Source organism: Oryx dammah, unplaced genomic scaffold (assembly GCF_014754425.2).
Source record: "Oryx dammah isolate SB20612 unplaced genomic scaffold, SCBI_Odam_1.1 HiC_scaffold_1, whole genome shotgun sequence".
Classification (NCBI taxonomy): Eukaryota; Metazoa; Chordata; class Mammalia; order Artiodactyla; family Bovidae; genus Oryx; species Oryx dammah.
The window spans coordinates 26590878-26614181 of NW_024070185.1; the positions used below are offsets into that span (position 1 = coordinate 26590878).

Below are 23304 nucleotides of genomic sequence, written 5' to 3' on the forward strand. Positions count from 1 at the left end.
TAGGTTATATTTGCCCTGTTCATCACTGTATTCACAGTGCTTGGTACACTGCTGAGTCTCTCCCAAATATCCCATAAATATGTGATGCTAAATCAGTCAATTAATCAATACAAAGAAACCATGTTAAAATTATAATATTCAGTATCCATTAATTAACAACTTTCTAAATAACAGTGAAGCAGAAGCACTATATTTCTATATAAAGAAAATAAGAGCTGGTTTTCAGGGTAACTATCTCTAACAAGGGACAACGTTATTTTAAGTTTTACACTTTCAAGTTGGAAGGGTTATTTGAAGCTCATCTAAGAAAAGCAAAAATGCCCTACCCTTTTTTTCTCTTCTAATAAAAGCATAAATTAGACCTTCTAAATAGTTTTATTTTTAGTTTCAAGTCATATACCCAGAGTGAGAGGCATTTTCAGTGATTCAAAGTATGTACCAGGAACTATCTAAAACAATCAAAAGAGATCCTGGATATTTATTTATAAGACTGCCAACACACTCCATCCATTTTAGGATTACTCAAGAGTCTAAATGGAGAAGGCAGTGGCACCCCACTCCAGTACTCTTGCCTGGAAAATCCCATGGATGGAGGAGCCTGGTGGGCTGCAGTCCATGGAGTCGCTAAGAGTCGGACACGACTGAGCGACTTCACTTTCACTTTTCACTTTCATGCACTGGAGAAGGAAATGGCAACCCACTCCAGGATTCTTGCCTGGAGGCTCCCAGGAACAGGGGCGCCTGGTGGGCTGCCGTCTATGGGGTCGCACAGAGTCGGACACGAATGAAGTGACTTAGCAGCAGCAGCAGCAGCAACAGTCTAAAACTATTCAAAGTCAATGTAAAAACGGGTTGCCAGACTATCAGTGAACAAACTTTCCAAAATTTCCTACTCTCATAGTTTGTGGCTGAAACTGATCTGGTCTCCTGGTAAGACTACTGCCCTAATTAGAACCAACACAAAACCTCAGAACTGATACCCCGCCTTACCCGCACTCCATGTCCCAGTCATAATCATTATTCAAGAAGGTTTTAAACCACTCAGGTTTCAAATAAATAAACACAAACAGGAAAAAGGTGTTTATAACAAATGGCTCACAGAATATAACAAAATAAACATTTGTGGTTAATAAATGATGCTTAATACAGGTTATTTATTCAAGTAACTTAAGAATTTTCAAATTAAGAGGCCTCAAAATCTGCTATGCTTATATAAACAATTTTCAAATTAACAGATCAATACATTCAGAATCAGAATGGTCACATATTTTTATCTATTTTTAAACAATTTATATATGTTAAATTTTCACTCAAACATAATAATTTAAATAATAAAAAGACATAAAAAACAAACAAAAAACAGTACTTCTTGACAATCATTAATGTCTTCCTTAATTGATATACACTTTTGAGATTTCTTTTCGTTGCTAAAATTCCTTTAATAAAATGAGGATCTGTTTCTCCTCATGTATTTCATATTAAATTTTTTTTATTGTGCTAAGAAAATGTAATATTAAATCTATCCTCTTGAATTTTAAGTGCACAATACAGTATTGTTAAATACAGGTATAATACTATACAGGAGATCTCTAGAACTTGTCTTGCATAACTGAAACTAAATACACACTGAACAAGACCTCCCCCACTTCTGCCTCTCCAACAGACCAACCTCTCTAAAAAACAGTTCTACCCTCTGTTTCTACCAGTTTGATTATCATAGATACTTCATGTAAGTGGAGTCATGGGGTATTTGTCCTTCTGAGATCAACCCTGGGATTTCTTTGGAAGGAATGATGCTAAAGCTGAAGCTCCAGTACTTTGGCTACCTCATGCGAAGAGCTGACTCATCGGAAAAGACCCTGATGCTGGGAGGGATTGGGGGCAGGAGGAGAAGGGGACGACCGAGGATGAGATGGCTGGATGGCATCACGGACTCGATGGACGTGAGTCTGAGTGAACTCTGGGAGTTGGTGATGGACAGGGAGGCCTGGCGTGCTGCGATTCATGGGGTCGCAGAGTCGGACACGACTGAGCGACTGAACTGATCTATCTTATTTTACTCAGCATAATGTTCTCCAGGTTCATCCATGTTGTTATTGCAAGATTTCCTTCTCTTTTTAAACCTTAATAATATCCCATTGCATATACATATATATATATACACACATACATACACACACATACAAAAACACACACACATATATATATATATATAATCACATTTTTATTTATCTATTCATCCATCAATGAACATTTGTATTGGTTCCAGATCTTGCTACTGTGAATAATGCTGCAATGAACATTAAAGTACAGATGTCTGTTTGAGATCACGCTTTCATTCCCTTCAGGTATATATACAGAAGTGGGATTGATGAATCACATTAGTTCTATTTCTAATTTTTTCAGAAAATTTTTCAAAGAAGTTATTTCCAAGATCAACGTCATAAAGCTTTCCCTTATGTTTTCTTCCAGAGGTCTTACAGTTTCAGGTCTTAAATTTAAATCCTTAATTCATTTTGAGTTGATCTTAATTCACTCTATGTTGAAATATAACGCCCCCACCTTTGTTCTTCTTGCTCAAGCTTGCTGTGGATATCTGGGCTCGTTTTTGGTTCCGCATGAATTTTAGCATTGTCCTATTGTGAAAAGTACATTGGGATTTTGAAAGGGACTGCATTAAACCTGTAGATTGCTGAGTATTACGTAAACAGTTAACTTCCAGATGTGCAAGCTGGTTTTAGAAAAGGCAGAAAAAACAGAGACCAAATTGCCAACATCCGCTGGATCATCAAAAAAGCAAGAGAGTTCCAGAAAAACATCTATTTCTCCTTTATTGACTACGCCAAAGCCTTTGACTGTGTGGATCACAACAAACTGTGGAAAATTCTTCAAGAGATGGGAATATCAGACCACCTGACCTGCCTCTTAAGAAACCTATATGCAGGTCAGGAAGCAACAGTTAGAACTGGACATGGAACAACAGACTGGTTCTAAATAGGAAAAGGAGTACGTCAAGGCTGTATATTGTCACCCTGCTTCTTTAACTTATATGCAGAGTACATCATGAGAAACGCTGAGCTGGAAGAAGCACAAGCTGGAATCAAGATTGCTGGGAGAAATATCAATAACCTCAGATATGCAGATGACACCACCCTTATGGCAGAGAGTGAAGAGGAACTAAAAAGCCTCTTGATGAAAGTAAGAGGAGAGTGAAAAAGTTGGCTTAAAGCTCAACATTCAGAAAACGAAGATCATGGCATCTGGTCCCATCACTTCATGGCAAATAGATGGGGAAACAGTGGAAACAGTATCAGACTTTATTTTGGGGGGCTCCAAAATCACTGCAGATGGTGATTGCATCCATGAAATTAAAAGACGCTTACTCCTTGGAAGAAAAGTTATGACCAACCTAGATGGCATATTGAAAAGCAGAGACATTACTTTGCCAACAAAGGTCTGTCTAGTCAAGGCTCCGGTTTTTCCAGTGGTCATGTATGGATGTGAGATTTGGACTGTGAAGAAAGCTGAGCGCTGAAGAATTGATGCTTTTGAACTGTGGTGTTGGAGAAGACTCTTGAGAGCCCCTTGGACTGCAAGGAGATCCAATCAGTCCATCCTAAAGGAGATCAGTCCTGGGTGTTCTTTGGAAGGAATGATGCTAAAGCTGAAACTCCAATACTTTGGGCACCTCATGGGAAGAGTTGACTCACTGGAAAAGACTCTGATGCTGGGAGGGATTGGGGGCAGGAGGAGAAGGGGATGACCGAGGATGAGATGGCTGGATGACATCACCGACTCGATGGACATGAGTCTGAGTGAACTCCGGGAGATGGTGATGGACAGGGAGGCCTGGCGTGCTGTGATTCATGGGGTTGCAGAGACTCGGACACGACTGAGCGACTGAACTGAACTGAACTGAACTGAACAGATATTTAAACAATATTTAGCTTTCTCAACTATGAATACTCTATGCACCCAGGATGTTGTTTCATTTATTCGTGTTTTAAATTTTTTTCACTGATATTTCAGTGTAGAAGTCTTTTACCTCCTTTGTTATTATGTTTATCCGTAAGTTATTCTTCCTGACAATATTATAAAGATATTATAAAGATATTTTAAGGACAGCTGATTTAAGATTGTCCTTTGCTAGTATATAGAAGCACAACTGACTTTTGTATATTGATTTTGTATACTGCAACACTATAAAATGTGTTTATTCTAATAGTTTTTTGTGGAATCATTAGGGTTTTCTACAGGTAGATATGTCATCTCTAGAGAAAATCTTCTTCCTTTCCAACTTGATGCCATTCATTTCTTTTGCTTGCCTAATTCCTCTGGCTAGGAATTCCAATATTGTGTTGAACAGAATAGGTAGAGACTAGGCATCTTTGCCTTGTTCTGCTCTTAAAGGAAAAGCTCTCAGCTTTTCATTATTAAATAGTATTTGTTAGTTGTGGGATTTTCACATATGGTCTTTATTATGATGAGGTAAATTCCACCTATAACTAGTTTGTTGAAATATTTTTATGTAATTCAATGAAACATTGGATTTTGTCAAATGGTTCTTCAGCATTGAGATGATCATATAATTTTTATACTTCATTGTGTTTCTGTAGTGTGTTACATTTACTCATTTGTATAAGTCAAACCATTCCTAAACACCTCAGGAATGAATCCTACTTGATTGTGGTGTGTGATCCTTAAAAGTACTGTTCAATTCAGGTTGCTATCATAGTTGCTGTGATAGTATTTTGTTGAGGATTTTAACATCTATTTCTATCAGGGATATTGCTCTGCAGTTTTCTTTCCTTATTTGTCTTCTCTAGCTTTGATATCAGGGTAATGCTGGCCTCATAAAATGAGTTTAGACATATTTACTCAGCTTCAATGCTTTTGGATGCATTTAAGAAGTGTTAATACGTCTTTAAGTATTAGGCAAAAGTCACCAATGAAGCCATCTGTTTCTACAGTTTCCTGTGTTTGATAGTTTTTGTTTACTGATTCAATCTCTTTACTAATAGGTTTCTCACTTTTTTATTTCTTCAGAATTCAGTTTTTGTAGATTGTCTATTTCTATGAATTTATATGCTTCTTCCAAGTTATCCTATTTGTTGGCATAAATTTGTTCATAATAGTGTCTCAGAATTCTTTGTATTTGTGGGATCAGTCGTAATGCTGCTTCTTTCATCTCTGGTTTTATTTAAGCCTTTTTTTCTTAATTACTCTTAGCTAAAGGTGTGTCAATTTTGTTTATCTTTGCACAAAAAACAGCTCCTAGTGTCACTGATTTTTTTTCCAACCCTTAGTTTTGTTGGACTTTCGCTATTGCTTTTCTGATCTCTACTTTTATTCCTGTTTTATTTTTATGTCTTCCCTCCTGCTTACCCTGGGCTGTTTACTTATCCATTCCAAGTTACATGGGGTGTAAAGTAGGTTCTCTCTTTTTTTTTTTGATCCTCATTTTTTAATGTAGATTTTTTATCAATGTAAAATTTCTTCTTAATACTGCTTTTACTGCATCTCATTTCATTTGTCTCAGATTTCTTACTTCCCTTTAATTTAAGTCATTGGTTCTTTAAGAATGTGTTATCTAATTTTTACATCTTTGTGTATTTTCCAGTTTTCTGTTATTTATTTCTAGTTTCATTCCATTGTCATTGGAAAAGATACAGATACGACTTTAATTTTCTTACATTTGTTAATACTTGTTTTGTTACCTAACATGTGATTTACCCTGAAAATGTTCCATGGGCACTTGAGAATAATGTGTATTCTGTTGTTATTGAGTGGATGTGCTATATAATTCTGTCAGTTCCCTTGGTCAATAGTGCCATTAAAGTCCACTATTTTCTTATTGATGGTCTACCTAGATACTCTCTCCATTACTGAAAGTGGGGTACTGAAGTCTCCTACTATTATTGTACTATTAGCTATTTCTCTCTTCAGATTTGTCAATGTTTCCTTTATATATTTGGGTGCTGTGATGTTAAGGGCATATCTCATTATATAATTATTTTACATTCCTGATAAATTGGATCTTTTGTCATTATATAATGACCTTTTAGTCTCTTTTGACAGTTTTGGCTTAAAATTTATTTTGTCTGATATAAATTCTATTCATCCAGTCACTTTAGGTTTTTTAATTAAAGCATTTAATGACAGTGTGGAGATTCCTTAAAAGAACTGGAAACAGAACTGCCTTGTGACCCAGCAATCCCACTGCTGGACATACACACCAAGGAAACCAGAATTGAAAGAGACATGTGTACCCCAATGTTCATCACAGCACCATTTATAATAGCCAGGACATGGAAGCAACCTAGATGTCCATCATCAGATGAATGGATAAGAAAGCTGTGGTACATATACACAATGGAGTATTACTCAGCCATTAAAAAGAATACATTTGAATCAGTTCTAATGAGGTGGATGAAACTGGAGCCTATTATACAGAGTAAAGTAAGCCAAAAAGAAAAACACCAATACAGTATCAGTTCAGTTCAGTTCAGTCGCTCAGTCGTGTCCAACTCTTTGTGACCCCATGAATCGCAGCACACCAGGACTCCCTGTCCATCACTAACTCCCGGAGTTCACTCAGACTCACATCCATCAAGTCGGTGATGCCATGCAGCCATCTCATCCTCTGTTGTCCCCTTCTTCTCCTGCCCCCAATCCCTCCCAGCATCAGAGTCTTTTCCAGTGAGTCAACTCTTCCCATGAGGTGCCCAAAGTATTGGAGTTTCAGCTTCAGCATCATTCCCTCCAAAGAAATCCCAGGACAGATCTCCCTTAGAATGGACTGGTTGGATCTCCTTGCAGTCCAAGGGACCCTCAAGAGTCTTCTCCAACACCACACTTCAAAAGCATCAATTCTTCGGCGCTCAGCTTTCTTCACAGTCCAACTCTCACATCCATACATGACCACTGGAAAAACCATAGCCCTGGCTAGAATGCATATATATGGAATTTAGAAAGATGGTAATGATAACCCTGTATATGAGACAGCAAAAGAGACACAGATGTATAGAACAGTCTTTTGGACTCTGTGGGAGAGGGCGAGGGTGGGATGATTTGGGAGAATGGCATTGAAACATGTATAATATCATATATGACACGAATCGCCAGTCCAGGTTCGATGCAGGATACAGGATGCTCGGGGCTGGTGCACTGGGACAACCCAGAGGGATGGTACGGAGAGCAAGGAGGGAGGGGGGGTTCAGGATGGGGAACACATGTATACCTGTGGAGGATTCATGTTGATGTATGGCAAAACCAATACAATATTGCACAGTAATTAACCTTCAGTTAAAATAAATAAATTTATATTTTAAAAAGCGTTTAATGCATTTATATACAAAGTAATTACTGATGGGTAAGGACTTACTACTGCCATTTTTAAAAATTGTTTTCTGTCTTATAATTCTTTTCTCTACCTTTTCTTCTCTTGATATCTTTCTTTGCAAATATTAACATTTTCTGGTGATATTCTTTGATTCTTTTCTCTTTTCCTTTTGTGTATCCTCTAGAGGTATTTTCTGTGTGGTTACCAAGAGGTCAACATGAAACAACTTAAGTTATAACACTCTATTAAAGGGTGATAACAACTTAAACTTCAGCCACATACAAAAACTACATTTCCTTCTCCTCATACACATTTATGTTACTGAGGTCACAATTTGCTTTTTCATATTGTATATTCACAAATATATTTTTGCAGTTATAGTTAGCTATTCTCAAGATTTTTGTCTCTTAACTCTTTTAGAATTAAAAGTGACTTATACATCACCATTATGGTATTGGAGTCTTCTCTGTCTATGTATTTATCATACCAGTGAATTTTATACTATTATATGTTGCTGTTCAGTATCCTTTTGATTCAACGTAAAAAACACCCTTTAGCATTTTTTGTTAAGGCAGTTCTAGTGGTGATGAATTGCTTTAGCTTCCATCTGGAAAAGTTTTTATCTATCATTTTTGAAGGACAGTTCTGCCAGGTATAAGATCCTTGGTTGGCAGGCTTTTTTCTTTCTAAATTTTGAATATATTATCCTACTACCTTTTGGCCTTTAAGGTCTCCCCTGATAAATGTGCTTGTTGGCTAATGGGGACTCCCTTGTATATGACTAGTCACTTTTCTCTCACTGCTTTCAAAATCTTTCTTTGTCTTTAACCTCTGAGAATTTGATCATACAGTTGGCCTTCAGTATTCATGGGGAAGTGGTTCCTAGAGCCCCAGACTATACTGAAATCCATGGATGCTCAAGTCCCTTATATAAAGTAGCATAGTAGAGTAGGCCCTCCATATCCACACATTACACATCTGCAGATTCAACCAACCATGGATGGAAATTTTGATCTGCAGGTGGTTGAATCTCTGAGTGTAAAAGCTTCAAATACAAAAGGCCAACTGTATATTTATTGAAAAATCTGGGTATAAGTGCATCTGCACATTTCAAACCCAGTTGTTGAAAGGTCAGCTGCACTTTTTTTTCTGTGTAGGATTCCTTAGGTTCATCTTTTTAGGAATCCTTTGAACTTCAACAATCTGGATGTCTATTTCCCTACCCAGGTTTTGGAAGTTTAGCCCATTATTTCTTTTTTTAACTGATTTTATTTGGCAGTGTAAGGTCTTAGTTGTGGCATACAAGATATTCGTTGCATCATGCACTATCTTTTTTTTTTTTTGCACTATCTTTCATTATGGTGCATGAACTCTCTAGTTGAGGAGCACAGGTTTAGTTGCTCCACAGCATATAGGATATTAGTTCCCCAAACAGAGATCAAACCTGTGTCTCCTACACTGCAAGGTGGATTCATAACCCCTGGACCACCAGGGAAGTCCCAGCCCATTATTTCTTTAAATAAACTTTTTGCAACATTCTTTCTTTTACTCCTGATACTCCCATAATGCTAATTAATCACGAATGTTGGTCCATTAGTCCTTTAGGCTCTCTTTACTCTTTTTCATTCTTTTTCTCATTTTGCTCCTCTGACTGGCTAATTTCAAACTACTTGTCTTGAAATTTGTTGACTTTTCCATCTGCTTGATGGAATATCCTGCTGAACCCTTTTTAACTAAATCTTTCTGTATTTATTGTACTTTTCAGTTCCAAACTTTGTTCTGTGGTTATTTAGTCTTTTGTTGATATTCTCATTTTTTCCTCATGTATCACTTCCTTGATTTCCTTTAGTTGTCTGTGTTCTCCTGTAACTCTCTGAGCTTTTTTTAAAATGATTACTTTCAAATCATTGTCAAGCTATTCATAATTGTCCATTTCACTAGGGGAAGTTACTAGAGATTTATTTTATTCCTTTGATTGTTCAATGTTTCCCTGATTCTTCATGCTCCTCACTGCTTTGTGTTGGTAACTGTGCATTTGAAGAAACAGCCACCTCTCTCCCAGGTATTATAAACTGGATTTCACAAGGAAAGACCTTCAGCAGTAAGCCCAGCCAGAGATTCTGGGAGCCTCTCAAACAGAAAGAACCTATCACTCTTCCTTTGTTTTTAGCTACCCCCATCAAAGTATGCCAGTTTCATCAGCACTCCTTCTAAGATGAAACAAAAACTGGTCCCTTGGATAGGCCAGGAATGCTCCACTCCTCTCCTTCCCTTCTGGAGAAGCCTCAGTTTCTATGCCTTCTCCCAAGCCCCAAGAGTTTTGCCAGGCAATAGCAAGCTACCCACAGTCGTCTTTTGCTCTTAGCTGCCCCAGGTGCCTGAACTATGCTGGATCCATCAGCACTTTGAATGAGATGTGACACAATCTAGCCTTTCAGGCAGTGCACCAAAAGGGCAACAATATTTGGTGGATATTCCACTCTCTCTTCCCCACTCCCATCTACCACAAGGAGGAAGTTGTAGGCTGAAGCAGTCTCTTGGTGCTAAGCTGTGCCTGCTTGGAGAAGGAATTAATGCAGGTAAAACGAAATTGCTCTTATCTGTTTCAATGCAATGTTCCCATTTTGTGTTCATCTTGGGTACTGCAACTTAACTATAATCTAGACTTCTCATAGAGGTATTCTGATCTGCATATCATTAAGTCAGCGTTTCTGGGGGGACTGTGTTTTTATTCACCATCTTGCTGATGTTGCACCTCGCTTACACTCTTCTTTGGATTTCTGACACATAATCTGTATACTCCTTACCCATCTTCTCCCAATACGGTGATCACTTAAAGCCAATGGTCAGGAAGAGAATGAAGCATATTTTATTTTGTGTGTGTTACAGGACTTATACCCCTTGCTATATAAACTCTTGCTATTTGCCATCTAAAATACAAAAACCAATAGATTTCAATAACATAATATCCTCACCATCCAAGCTTTCACTATCTATACTCAGAAAGTGAAAGTTTGAATAGCAAAAAGTAATTATATGTACGTTACTCGTGATTTCCAGTCCCTCATCCTCTCATCAAACAGAAGAGGTGCTCTGCTCATCATGCAGTAATGAGGGTCATTCTCCCAGAGAAAGACATACGCAGCCTTGCCAGACTGTTCTATGCAGCCCAGAGTGAAGAGGACAATGCACAGAGTACCTGCACCTTTACCTGGGATTCCCTCTCTGAATTTCCCCCAAAGTAGACTACTCAAGCACCTCTGAGGGGGTATTCTGACTTATCCTTATTACACCACTTTTGGTTCCATCAACAGTAATTGTTCATATTAATAATACATTCATATTACTCCTATACAAAATAATTCTTGTTCACAGTTGAGCAATACAGTGTACAATAATTACATTTCCTTTCATATATGTTTGTACTTAGTGGAATTAGGAAATGTCACTCTGTTACCAATGACTTTATCACTTAGCTGACTCAATTAATGTCACGGTGAAGATATGTACGTCATCTCAATGTAGAATTTTTCACTTAATGCCAACTGTTAAGAGACAAGCAAAAAATTTCCTTACTTGCTTTTTAGTGCTCCTTTAACTTTGGTACATTTTTTACTTTCAGGTTCTATCAGGCCTTTAAAAGCTTTATTCTCCTTTCTTTCCTTCTATTATTAACATATGCCCTAAAAGAAGAAACAACTTATGCTAAATTTCAGACCCTTGAATTGTGTATGGATCACAAAGTAAAATCAAAGTACAGACAATGTCTCTAATAAGCAATATAAAAGGTAAGATGCAATAACTGAGAAATGAAAAAGAATAGAACACTGGGGACAGTTTTTTAAAGGGGACTCTCCAGAACAAGAAATCTCAAAGGACTGAGGCGCTCATTCCTCTCATAATCAATATGGCATCACATCTGGAATCCTACCAGGAGGTAATGATTTAGTGCTTAATTAAAGTATTAAAACTCTTCTTTTTAAAAAAAAACAAAAATTGCGTCACTTTTGTTATTTGCTCAGTTTTTTAAATTTACATTTTAACTCTTTCCAGAATTCTTGAAAAGAACAGTAAAATACCTTTCTGTATGATTTATCAATTTTTTTTTTTACCTACATGGTCAAAAGCATTTCAATCTAGAAACTCATATTCCTTGAGTCTGAGAATTTTCTTGAATGGCTTCTTTAATATTGTCCATTTCTCTGTTCTCTACTTTTGAAATTCCTAATAATCACTGTTAGAGCACCTAGATTCTCTATTTTTTTCTTTTTGCTATTTACTATCTCTTTGTTCTAATTTTTGGAAGACTTACTCTATTTTTTGTTTATTTAGCCCTCCCTCACTACCAGTTACTTCTTTATTTTGACAATCACATTTAACTTCCATGTGCTCTTTCTCATTCTTTGCCTCCTGGTCATGCTTCATACATACAAAATCTCTTATTGCCTTAGGATATTTATTATAAGAGGGTTTCTTTGTTTTCTTCATCATTGCCTCTATCTCCTCTAAGTTTCATTTTTGTTACTTTTGACTTCTTGTCTTTCATGTTGGAGGTTTTCCTCACATGTCTCAAGATCCTTTGCTGTCCATTTATATATAAAAATGTGGTACTAAAAATCTGTTGGTAGTTTTCCTGACCTGGGTGAAGAGCAGCTTGCCAACAGATCTTCTCAATTGGCACCTTAATGGGGCACCTGTCATTTTCTTAGGAGACCTTTATATATTAGTATCTCTCTTTTCTTTCTGTAGATTTACTAATTTTCTCCACAGAAGAATTTTCAAGGCTTCTGCCTGGATAAGACAATGTACAGGTTCCAGTAATCTCAGAGCTGAACAATTTAGTGAGTACTCAATGTTCAGAGGAATGGGCTTTCATTCCCTCAGTTTTCAGCATAATCCTAAACCCTGCACCTTGATATGTTGATATCCTTAAGTCCAGAGGTTCCCTGTTTCAATATTTCAAAAAAATAAAACTTGTGCTTCCTACGTAGATGAGAGGAAGACTATAGAGTGTATATGTTCTTTATATAGACTTTAATTCAATCTTTCTGTTTTTCAGTATCATCATCCCTCATTCCAACCATCAGAGGTCAGTGTCATCACCTATTCCTAAAACTTTATAGATTGGATTTCAACCTTCTCCATTTTGCTTAGTAAGTTAGCACTCATAAATTCATTTTTCATCATTCAAAAATTTACTAACATTTCTTTGCCCACTGTTATCTTTTCTCTTCTCTTTATCCATAGGCACTACGTATTCTTGAAAATCTTTTATAGTCATTTTAGTGAGATTTTAAGAGGAAGTAGAGATAAACATTTTTGCTCAAGCCATCATATTTACTGAAGTTCCTGTTGTTACAGTTTCAAATTTTCTTTTTACATATGCTAATAATGTAATGTTTTCTCTTTGGCCATATATGTGACTTAATGTTCAAATTAATTATTTATTAAAAAGTAACAAAAAATTTCTAGGAATCTATACTTCCAGTCCAGCTAAGGTTAAAGACCTAAATAAAAATACAGACTATCCAAATACTAATGTCAAATCCAAAACTTGGTCTTATGGTTTATTAAATTAAACCTAACAAACGTCTTATGTAAAAGAATGAAAGATCCTTTCAATAAATCAACATTACTTTTAAAATTTACTGAATCAAACAGTTAATTCACTGGATCCATGAACAAAACAAATTTGAGGACCTTCTTAGACTATTTCCTAACATTACCTCCTTAACATACAATCACACTTACTTACTCTTATGTTCAAGAAATTAGTTTCTCCCACCTTGTATTTTAAAACATTCACTCACTTGCTTATTCATTCATTTATTCAGTGTGTCTGTGCATTAATTCAAGGACTATGCTAAGCACTATGAAAATACATATAAAAAAAAAAGAAAAGAAAATACATATAATATGGTTCTATCCTCACAATGTTCAATAGGAAAATCAAAAGATTGACACATATAAATAATTAAATTGAAATATAAATGTTGAGAAAGCAGTATTCAAGAAGCTATAGACTCACAAAAGCAGAAGAGGTCTCTGTGTATGATCTGCTTAATAATATTTAATCAATCACAAAAACAGAATTAACATCAATTTAAATACAATTTCTTTTGCTCTATGTGTGCTCAATCATTTCAGTTGTGTCTGACTCTTAGTGACCCCATAGACTGTAGCCCACCAGGCTCCTCGGTCCATGGAATTCTCTACGCAAGAATACTGGAGTGGGTTGCCATGCCCTTCTCTAGGGCATCTTCTCAACCCAGGGATTCAACCTGGGTCTCCTGCATTGCAGGCAGATTCTTTACTGACTGAGCCATGCTCTATAATTATCATGATAATAAAAGAAATGCATTAGTACTAATTCTCGAGATATAACCCAAACCAGAAATCTACATAAGAATCTAGTTAACATCCTCTGACCTAATCTGAAATCAATAATAAGTATGAAAAACCATTTAATTCATTGAAACCATGAAAAAGATAACTTTACCCCACACAAATAGAAATTACTTCAGCAGACTCACTTAAAATCAGTACTCCATGTCCAGTGATCTATAGGCTTTCCTTCCCACCAGACAACCTCCTCTCAATTCATCATCAGGTGCAGTTAAAAAAAAATAGTCAAATTCAGCAACTCAGGGAAACATCCATGTGGAGAACAAATTAGGTACATCACCAAAAAGAGATCTGAAGCTCATACATATATAAAATCCACCCATAATTTCCTTCTCTATCAATTAAGCAAAGAAAGTATCAATGCCTCTTTCTAATTTTCTTAGTTTCATTATTTCCAAAACTTTAAATTTAACAGAACTTTTATGATGTATTTTCCTAATGTATGTTTAATAATGGCTTCATGAATTGTTAGTGATTCCTTGAAGACTACTATTCTGGTTCTCTTCATAATTTCTCTTATTTCATTCACAGAGCTTAGAGTATTTCTAGTGAAGGGGGTAAGTATTATAGTGCATAAACTTAAGGTAGTACTACTCAAAATGCAGGGCTCTGAATTGGTTATTACTGGTCTTCTACGAAATAAAGAAGTATCAATAACAAGATTTTCACTTAGAAGTCATGTTTGATTTACATTCTGACACAGGGCTACAGACCATATTTATTAGACCACTGTAGCTCTTCTGTCTTATATATCAAATAACAGAAAAGAAAGGCAGAAGAGATTACCATGAGTAGCAAATATAAAAGCGATAAAGAAGCTATAGCCCAACTCTGAATGGATTCAGTTCAGTTCAGTTCAGTTCAGTCGCTCAGTCACGTCTGACTCTTTGCGACCCCATGAATCGCAGCATGCCAGGCCTCCCTGTCAATCACCAACTCTCGGAGTTTACCAAACTCATGTCCACCAAGTTGGTGATGCCATCCAGCCATCTCATTCTCTGTCGTCCCCTTCTCCTCCTGCCACCAATCCCTCCCATCATCAGGGTCTTTTCCAATGAGTCAACACTTCGCATGAGGTAACAAAACAGAGAAAGACAGTTCCTAGGATTCTTTGTCATTAAAGGTAGATCACGAGCTCAGTACTTTAACGCTGAGCTACATAAAACACACAAAGAATCAGACAACTAAGCAACAGAGTACATACACATAAAATACAGAACTGTATATTGTTGGTTAAGTCCATAAAATTATTTATATAATGTTAGTAAGCAAAATAATAGCAGTTTCTGTTGTTCTAAATACTTCAACCTAGTATTCTTTTTTTTTTCAAAGTAGTATTCATAATAGACAAAATGATGTATTATTAATTTTAAAGATTAGCATGAAGTCTGTCTGAGGCACAAACCTGGCTGGATCACAAAAATCACTATGACACATATTTGCTGCTACTGCTGCTCCTAAGTCGCTTCAGTCGTGTCTGACTGTGCGACCACATAGATGGCAGCCCACCAGGCTCCCCTGTCCCTGGGATTCTCCAGGCAAGAACACTGGAGTGGCTTGCCATTTCCTTCTCCAATGCATGAAAGTGAAAAGTGAAAGTGAAGTCGCTCAGTCGTGTCCGACTCTCAGCGACCCCATGGACTGCAGCCTACCAGGCTCCTCCATCCATGCAATTTTCCAGGCAAGAGTACTGGAGTGGGGTGCCATTGCCTTCTCCATGACACATATTTAGTTACCCAAAGAAAAGTTAAACAATTCACGTTCCTAATGTATTGCTGGTCCATGAAACACCATAAATAACACTGTTTCTTCAATGTTTATCATTCCTACCTATTCAAGTTGTAATGTTTCCTTATGCGTTCAAAGATCAAATACAGTGACTGTGCTCTTATGACACTAATGATAGTGTGAAGTGAGAGTTTATATATAGTAGCAAGGAAATTAGATTTTCAGGGCTAATAAACAAGAAATGATATATTCAGAATGTGCTTCTAGCAAGAGCAGTTCATAATAAACTCATAAAATGGCAGGTAAATGCAAATATCTATAAATCATAGAAAATAATATTTTCTAAAAACAAATTCATAAGGAAAATAATATAACAAATGTTTCTATTTATATCATATCATTCTCTAATAGAACTTAGGAAAATCAAAATTTTACTTTCAGTAGCATAAACTTCTACTTGGAATTCCCAGATAGCTCAGTGGTAAAGAATTTGTCTGCCAAGGAGGAGACATGAGTTTGATCTGTGGGTCAGGAAGATCCCCTGGAGGAGAAAATGGCAATGCACTCCAGTATTCTTGCCTGGAATATCCCATGACAGAGGAGCTTGGCAGGTTACAGTCAATGGGGTCACAAAGAATAGGACATAACTTAGTGACTAAACATCAGCAGCTAAAATTTTAATTAAACAGAATCAGTGATAATTCTTTGTACATCTTTTTCCAGATCAAGGAGAGAAATAATTATATACATATGAATATACTTAAAAACAGTTCTTAGCAAACTCTATTACAAATTTTCTCTTTCTACAAGTAACTTTTTGACTAGACAGAACTCCTTAGTGGTCAAACACAGAACTTCCCCCAACTTTTAGCTCAGCATCTGACACTCACACAACACTCAACTGATATTTGTTGAATGAGTAACTGCAGTGGAGATAGCTGTTTTAATTATGGCCATGCACTTCTGGATCTTAAAGTGCTCTATTTCCTGGGAACATAAGCACGGGCGGCTGCGACCCGCGCACTAAGCGTGGCCGAGAGGAGCTATCCCATGTCCGAGGTCAGGGGCAGAAGCTGGAAGGACCCCATGCCCGAAGGGCGGTGGCCAAGAGGAGTTACCCCACATCTGAGGTCAGGGGCAGTGGCCGAGAGTACCAGGCTGCGATGGCGCAGGAACAGTGGAGAAGAGCTACCCAAGTCCGAGGCCAGGGGTGGCGGCCGGGAGGAGCAACCCGAAGTCCAAGGAGTGGTGGCTGCAGCGGCTCAGGAGGGCCTAGTGGAGCCATCCCACGTTGAAGGCCAGGAAGGGCGACGGTGAGGAGCTGCCCCCTTCCAAAATAAGGAGCAGTGGCTGCACTTTGCTGGAGCAGCCGTGAAGAGATACCCCACGCCCAAGGTAAGAGAAACCCAAGTAAGACAGTAAGTATTGCAAGAGGGCATCAGAGGGCAGACACAATGAAACCATACTCACAGAAAACTAACCAAACTAATCACACTAGAACCACAGCCTTGTCTAACTCAATGAAACTAAGCCATGCCCATGGGGCAACCTAAGACGGGCGGGTCATGGTGGAGAGGTCTGACAAAATGTGGTCCACTGGAGAAGGGAATGGCAAACCACTTCAGTATTCTTGCCTTGAGAACCCCATGAACAGTATGAAAAGGCAAAATGATAGGATACTGAAAGAGGAAATCCCCAGGTCAGTAGGTGCCCAATATTCTACTGGAGATCAGTGGAGAAATAACTCCAGAAAGAATGAAGGGATGGTTCCAAAGCAAAAACAATACCCAGCTGTGGATGTGACAGGTGATAGAAGCAAAGTCCGATGCCGTAAAGAGCAATATTGCATAGGAACCTGGAATGTGAGGTTCATGATTCAAGGCAAATTGGAAGTGGGCAAACAAGAGATGGCAAGAGTGAATGTCGATATTCTAGAAATCAGCTAACTAAACTGGACAGGAATGGGTGAATTTAACTCAGAAGACCATTATGTCTACTACTGTGGGCAGAAATCCCTCAGAAGAAATGAAGTAGCCATCATGGTCAACTAAAGAGTCCAAAATGCAGTACTTGGATGCAATCTCAAAAATGACAGAACGATCTCTGTTCGTTTCCAAGGCAGTTCAGTTGAGTCGCTCAGTCGTGTCCGACTCTTTGCGACCCCATGAATCGCAGCATGCCAGGCCTCCCTGTCCATCACCAACTCCCAGAGTTCACTCAGACTCACGTCCGTCGAGTCCATGATGCCATCCAGCCATCTCATCCTCGGTCGTCCCCTTCTTCTCCTGCCCCCAATCCCTCCCAGCATCAGAGTCTTTTCCAATGAGTCAACTCTTCTCATGAGGTGGCCAAAGTACTGGAGCTTCAGCTTTAGCATCATTGCTTCCAAAGAAATCCCAGGGCTGCTCTCCTTCAGAATGGACTGGTTAGATCTCCTTGCAGTCCAAGGGACGCTCAAGAGTCTTCTCCAACACCACAGTTCAAAAGCACCAATTCTTCAGCGCTCAGCCTTCTTCACAGTCCAACTCTCACATCCATACATGACCACTGCAAAAACCATAGCCTTGACTAGACGGACCTTAGTTGGCAAAGTATTGTCTCTGCTTTTGAATATACTATCTAGGTTGGTCATAAGTTTTCTTCCAAGGAGTAAGCATCTTTTAATTTCATGGCTGCAGTCACCATCTGCAGTGATTTTGGAGCCAAAAAAAATAAAGTCTGACACTGTTTCCACTGTTTCCCCATCTATTTCCCAGGAAGTGATGGGACCGGATGCCATGATCTTCGTTTTCTGAATGTTGAGCTTTAAGCCAGCTTTTTCACTCTCCACTTTCACTTTCATCAAGAGGCTTTTTAATTCCTCTTCACTTTCTGCCATAAGGGTGGTGTCATCTGCATATCTGAGGTTATTGACATTTCTCCCGGCAATCTTGATTCCAGCCTGTGCTTCTTCCAGTCCAGCGTTTCTCATGATGTACTCTGCATATAAGTTAAATAAGCAGGGTGACAATACACAGCCTTGACGTACCCCTTTTCCTATTTGGAATCAGTCTCTTGTTCCATGTCCAGTTCTAACTGTTGCTTCCTGACCTGCATACAGATTTCTCAAGAGGCAGGTCAAGTGGTCTGGTATTCCCATCTCTTGAAGAATTTTCCACAGTTTATTGTGATCCACACAGTCAAAGGCTTTGGCATAGTCAAGAAAGCAGAAATAGATGTTTTTCTGGAACTCTCTTGCTTTTTCCATGATCCAGCAGATGTTGGCAATTTGATCTCTGGTTCCTCTGCCTTTTCTAAAACCAGCTTGAACATCAGGGAGTTCATGGTTCACCTACTGCTGAAGCCTGGCTTAGAGAATTTTGAGCATTACTTTACTAGCATGTGAGATGAGTGCAATTGTGCGGTAGTTTGAGTATATCACAGTTATCCAAGTCTATGCCCCAACCAGTAACACTGAAGAAGCTGAAGGTGAACAGTTCTATGAAGACCTATAAGACCTTTTAGAACTAACACCCAAAATAGATGTCCTTTGCATTATAGGGGACTGGAATGCAAAAGTAGGAAGTCAAGAAACACCTGGAGTAACAGGCAAATTTGGCCTTGGAATACAGAATGAAGCAGGGCAAAGAATAATAGAGTTCTGCCAAGAAAATGCACTGGTCATAGCAAACACCCTCTTCCAACAACACAAGAGAAGATTCTACACATGGACATCACCAGATGGTCAATACCGAAATCAGATGGATTATATTCTTTGCAGCCAAAGATGGAGAAGCTCTATACAGTCAACAAAAACAAGACCAGGAGCTGACTGTGGCTCAGATTATGAACTCCTTATTATCAAATTCAGACTTAAATTGAAGAAAGTAGGGAAAACCACTAGACCATTCAGGTATGACCTAAATCAAATCCCTTATGATTATACAGTAGAAGTGAGAAATAGATTTAAGGGCCTAGATCTGATAGATAGAGTGCCTGATGAACTATGGAATGAGGTTCGTGACATTGTACAGGACACAGGGATCAAGACCATTCCCATGGAAAAGAAATGCAAAAAAGCAAAACGGCTGTCTGGGGAGGCCTTACAAATAGCTGTGAAAAGAAGAGAGGTGAAAAGCAAAGGAGAAAAGGAAAGATATAAGCATCTGAATGCAGAGTTCCAGAGAATAGCAAGAAGAGATAAGAAAGCCTTCTTCAGCGATCAATGCAAAGAAATCGAGGAAAACAACAGAATGGGAAAGACTAGAGATCTCTTCAAGAAAATTAGAGATACCAAGGGAACATTTCATGCAAAGATGGGCTCGATAAAGGACAGAAATGGTATGGACCTAGCAGAAGCAGAAGATATTAAGAACAGGTGGCAATAATACATGGAAGAACTGTACAAAAAAGATCTTCATGACCCAGATAATCATGATGATGTGACCACTAATCTAGAGCCAGACATCTTGGAATGTGAAGTCAAGTGGGCCTTAGAAAGCATCACTAGGAACAAAGCTAGTGGAGGTGATAGAATTCCAGTTCAGCTATTTCAAATCCTGAAAGATGATGCTGTGAAAGTGCTGCACTCAATATGCCAGCAAATTTGGAAAACTCAGCAGTGGCCACAGGACTGGAAAAGGTCAGTTTTCATTCCAATGCCAAAGAATGCTCAAACTACCGCACACTTGCACTCATCTCACATGCTAGTAAAGTAATGCTCAAAATTCTCCAAGCCAGGCTTCAGCAATATGTGAACCGTGAACTCCCTGATGTTCAAGCTGGTTTTAGAAAAGGCAGAGGAACCAGAGATCAAATTGCCAACATCTGCTGGATCATGGAAAAAGCAAGAGAGTTCCAGAAAAACATCTATTTCTGCTTTCTTGACTATGCCAAAGCCTTTGACTGTGTGGATCACAATAAACTGTGGAAAATTCTTCAAGAGATGGGAATACCAGACCACCTGTCCTGCCTCCTGAGAAACCTATATGCAGGTCAGGAAGCAACAGTTAGAACTGGACATGGAACAACAGACTAGTTCCAAATAGGAAAAGTAGTACATCAAGGCTGTATATTGTCACCCTGCTTATTTAACTTACATGCAGAGTACATCATGAGAAATGCTGGTCTGGAAGAAACCTAGGCTGGAATCAAGATTGCCGGGAGAAATGTCAATAACCTCAGATATGCAGATGACACCACCCTTATGGCAGAAAGTGAAGAGGAGCTAAAAAGCCTCTTGATGAAAGTGAAAGAGAGCGAAAAAGTTGGCTTAAAACTCAACATTCAGAAAATGAAGATCATGGCATCCGGTCCCATCACTTCCTGGCAAATAGATGGGGAAACAGTGGAAACAGTGTCAGACTTTATTTTTTGGGGCTCCAAAGTCACCGCAGATGGTGACTGCAGCCATGAAATTAAAGGACGCTTATTCCTTGGAAGAAAAGTTATGACCATCCTAGATAGCATATTCAAAAGCAGAGACATTACTTTGCCGACTAAGGTCCGTCTATGGTTTTTCCTGTGGTCATGTATGGATTTTAGAGTTGGAATGTGAAGAAGGCTGACTGCCGAAGAATTGGTGCTTTTGAACTGTGGTGTTGGAGAAGACTCTTGAGAGTCCCTTGGACTGCAAGGAGATCCAACCAGTCCATTCTGAAGGAGAGCAACCCTGGGATTTCTTTGGAAGGAATGATGCTAAAGCTGAAGCTCTAGTACTTTGGCCACCTCATGAGAAGAGTTGACTCATTGGAAGAGATTCTGATGCTGGGAGGGATTGGGGGCAGGAGGAGAAGGGGACAACCGAGGATGAGATGGCTGGATGGCATCACTGACTAGATGGACGTGAGTCTGAGTGAACTCTGGGAGATGGTGATGGACAGGGAGGCCTGGCGTGCTGCGATTCATGGGGTCACAAAGAGCCGGACACGACTGAGTGACTGAACTGAACTGGCTTCCACACCAAAAGGTAGTAAGTTCCCTCTAGCTCTCTGTTGGGGGAGTATATAATTTCCTCAGTTCCGTCGCACCGCAGCAAAAATTTGAAATGACAGACCACTGTTATAGCTTGGTTAAAGCTCAGTTTTATTTGGCAAGCAAAAGAAAATACATCCTAGAGTCGCGAGGGCTGCCAACGGAAAAGAAGTGAGAGGCTCAATTTTGGCTCCTCTTTTTATATGTCTGGTCTCCTCCCCCTGAGCCTGTCCTATGTAAATTGGGCTAGCCAGGAGAGCTGTTTGTTTCACCTGAGGTTCTCACTCCTGTCCTCGAATTCTCCTTTGTTTTATTTTTGCAGGCATCTCCCTTCTTTGTCTTGTAGCCATCACCATTTTGGACTACTTTTTCTTATTCTAACTACCTAACATATCCATTTAAAAGGTCTTAGAATTTTCATTGGTCACCTTTAACCCAAATTTTTTAATAAAGTTTTTGGTGCTTTATCTCTTGCTTTGTCTCACAGTGAAGATGTAAAACAGAACTGATGTTTGAGAAAGAAATCAATAAGATGTTCAGAGCTGAGATATTAAGGGCCTAGATGGAGGGTCTGGATGTTAAGGACACAGAGGAATTACTGGATTTGAGTGACACGGCAAAACAAAAAGCGACTGAACTTGCAAATTGATTTTCTGTTCAAAGAGACAAAAAAATATCAAAGATTACTCTTTAAATGCGAAATGTAAAGAAAAGGAAGAAAGTGGCATGTCTGTGGTAGAGAAAAAGTTAGGTAGTTAAAAAAACTCAGAGGAGAAGCCAATAAGTTCTGTACACAATACACTGAATTTGAAGGGTACCACAGGACATTAAATAGAAATGCCACAAGCAAGGGATATAGAAAGATATACAAAATAAGAAGTCCACAGAAAAGGATATAAAACGTCTTAGCCTTCTCTCACACGTAGTAACAAAATTGCAAGTAAAAATTATTTCAGTATTTTTTTTTTACCTTTCAGATTAGCAAAGATATAAAAAATTAAAAACAATGTGATGGCCAAGATGTGGAAAAACATCAGTACATTTTTACATTGCTAGTAGAAGTATAATCTGGTGAAACAATAGGCAGTATTTATCATATACAACTGTGTTGGCTCAGACGGTAAAGAATCCACCTGCAATGCAGAAGGCCTGGGTTTGTTTGATCCCTGGGTTAGGAAGATCCCCTGGAGGAGGTCATGGCAACTATAAGGCAAGTGCAGAGAAAAAGAGCGAGCCGCGCAGTCAGGCAAGAAAAGGTAAATTTATTAGAGGGAAACAAGAGGGTGACGGGCCCTTAAGGAGAACCAGCATCCTCCCTTTCTCGCAGGGTCTTTCTTATACCCCACCAATGAAATGGTTACGTAGCCAGAGGTCTGGAATCTGGTGGTCTCATAGCTTTGAGAAGGTAGGCACCAGTGAGAAAACAGAATGTCGTTTGGGCAATTTGGTCAGTCTCAAGGATCACTGATTTTATTCTTTGTTTGCGAGGTCAACATAATGAGCCACCTTAACAATGAGACCCCATGTGGGCCCTATCAGCAACCCACTCCAGTATTCTTGCCTGGAGAATCCCCACGGACAGAGAGGTGCCTGGCGGGCTACAGTCCATGGGGTCGCAAAGAGTCAGACACAACTGAGTGACAAAGCACAGCACGCTTAAGCCTTCTGATCTGGTATATAAGCCATCTATTGCTAGATAACAAATTACCCCAAATTTTAGCAGCCTAAAAGAACAAACACTGGGAGATCAACTTCTCACATGACAGTTTGAGGAGCTCTGCTAACCCACTTCCTAGTGATACTGGTGAAAGCTACTGGGGAAAAAAAAAATTATTTGAAACATCTTATGGTAACTGAGGGCTTCCCTGGTGGCTCAG

At 38.7% G+C, this 23304-nt stretch overlaps 1 protein-coding gene across 3 annotated transcripts in view; it reads right to left on the reverse strand.

Moving 5' to 3' along the window:
• Positions 1-23304, reverse strand: part of CNTLN (centlein) — a 360480-nt gene that overhangs the window by 315828 nt on the left and 21348 nt on the right. The window lies entirely within an intron of this gene.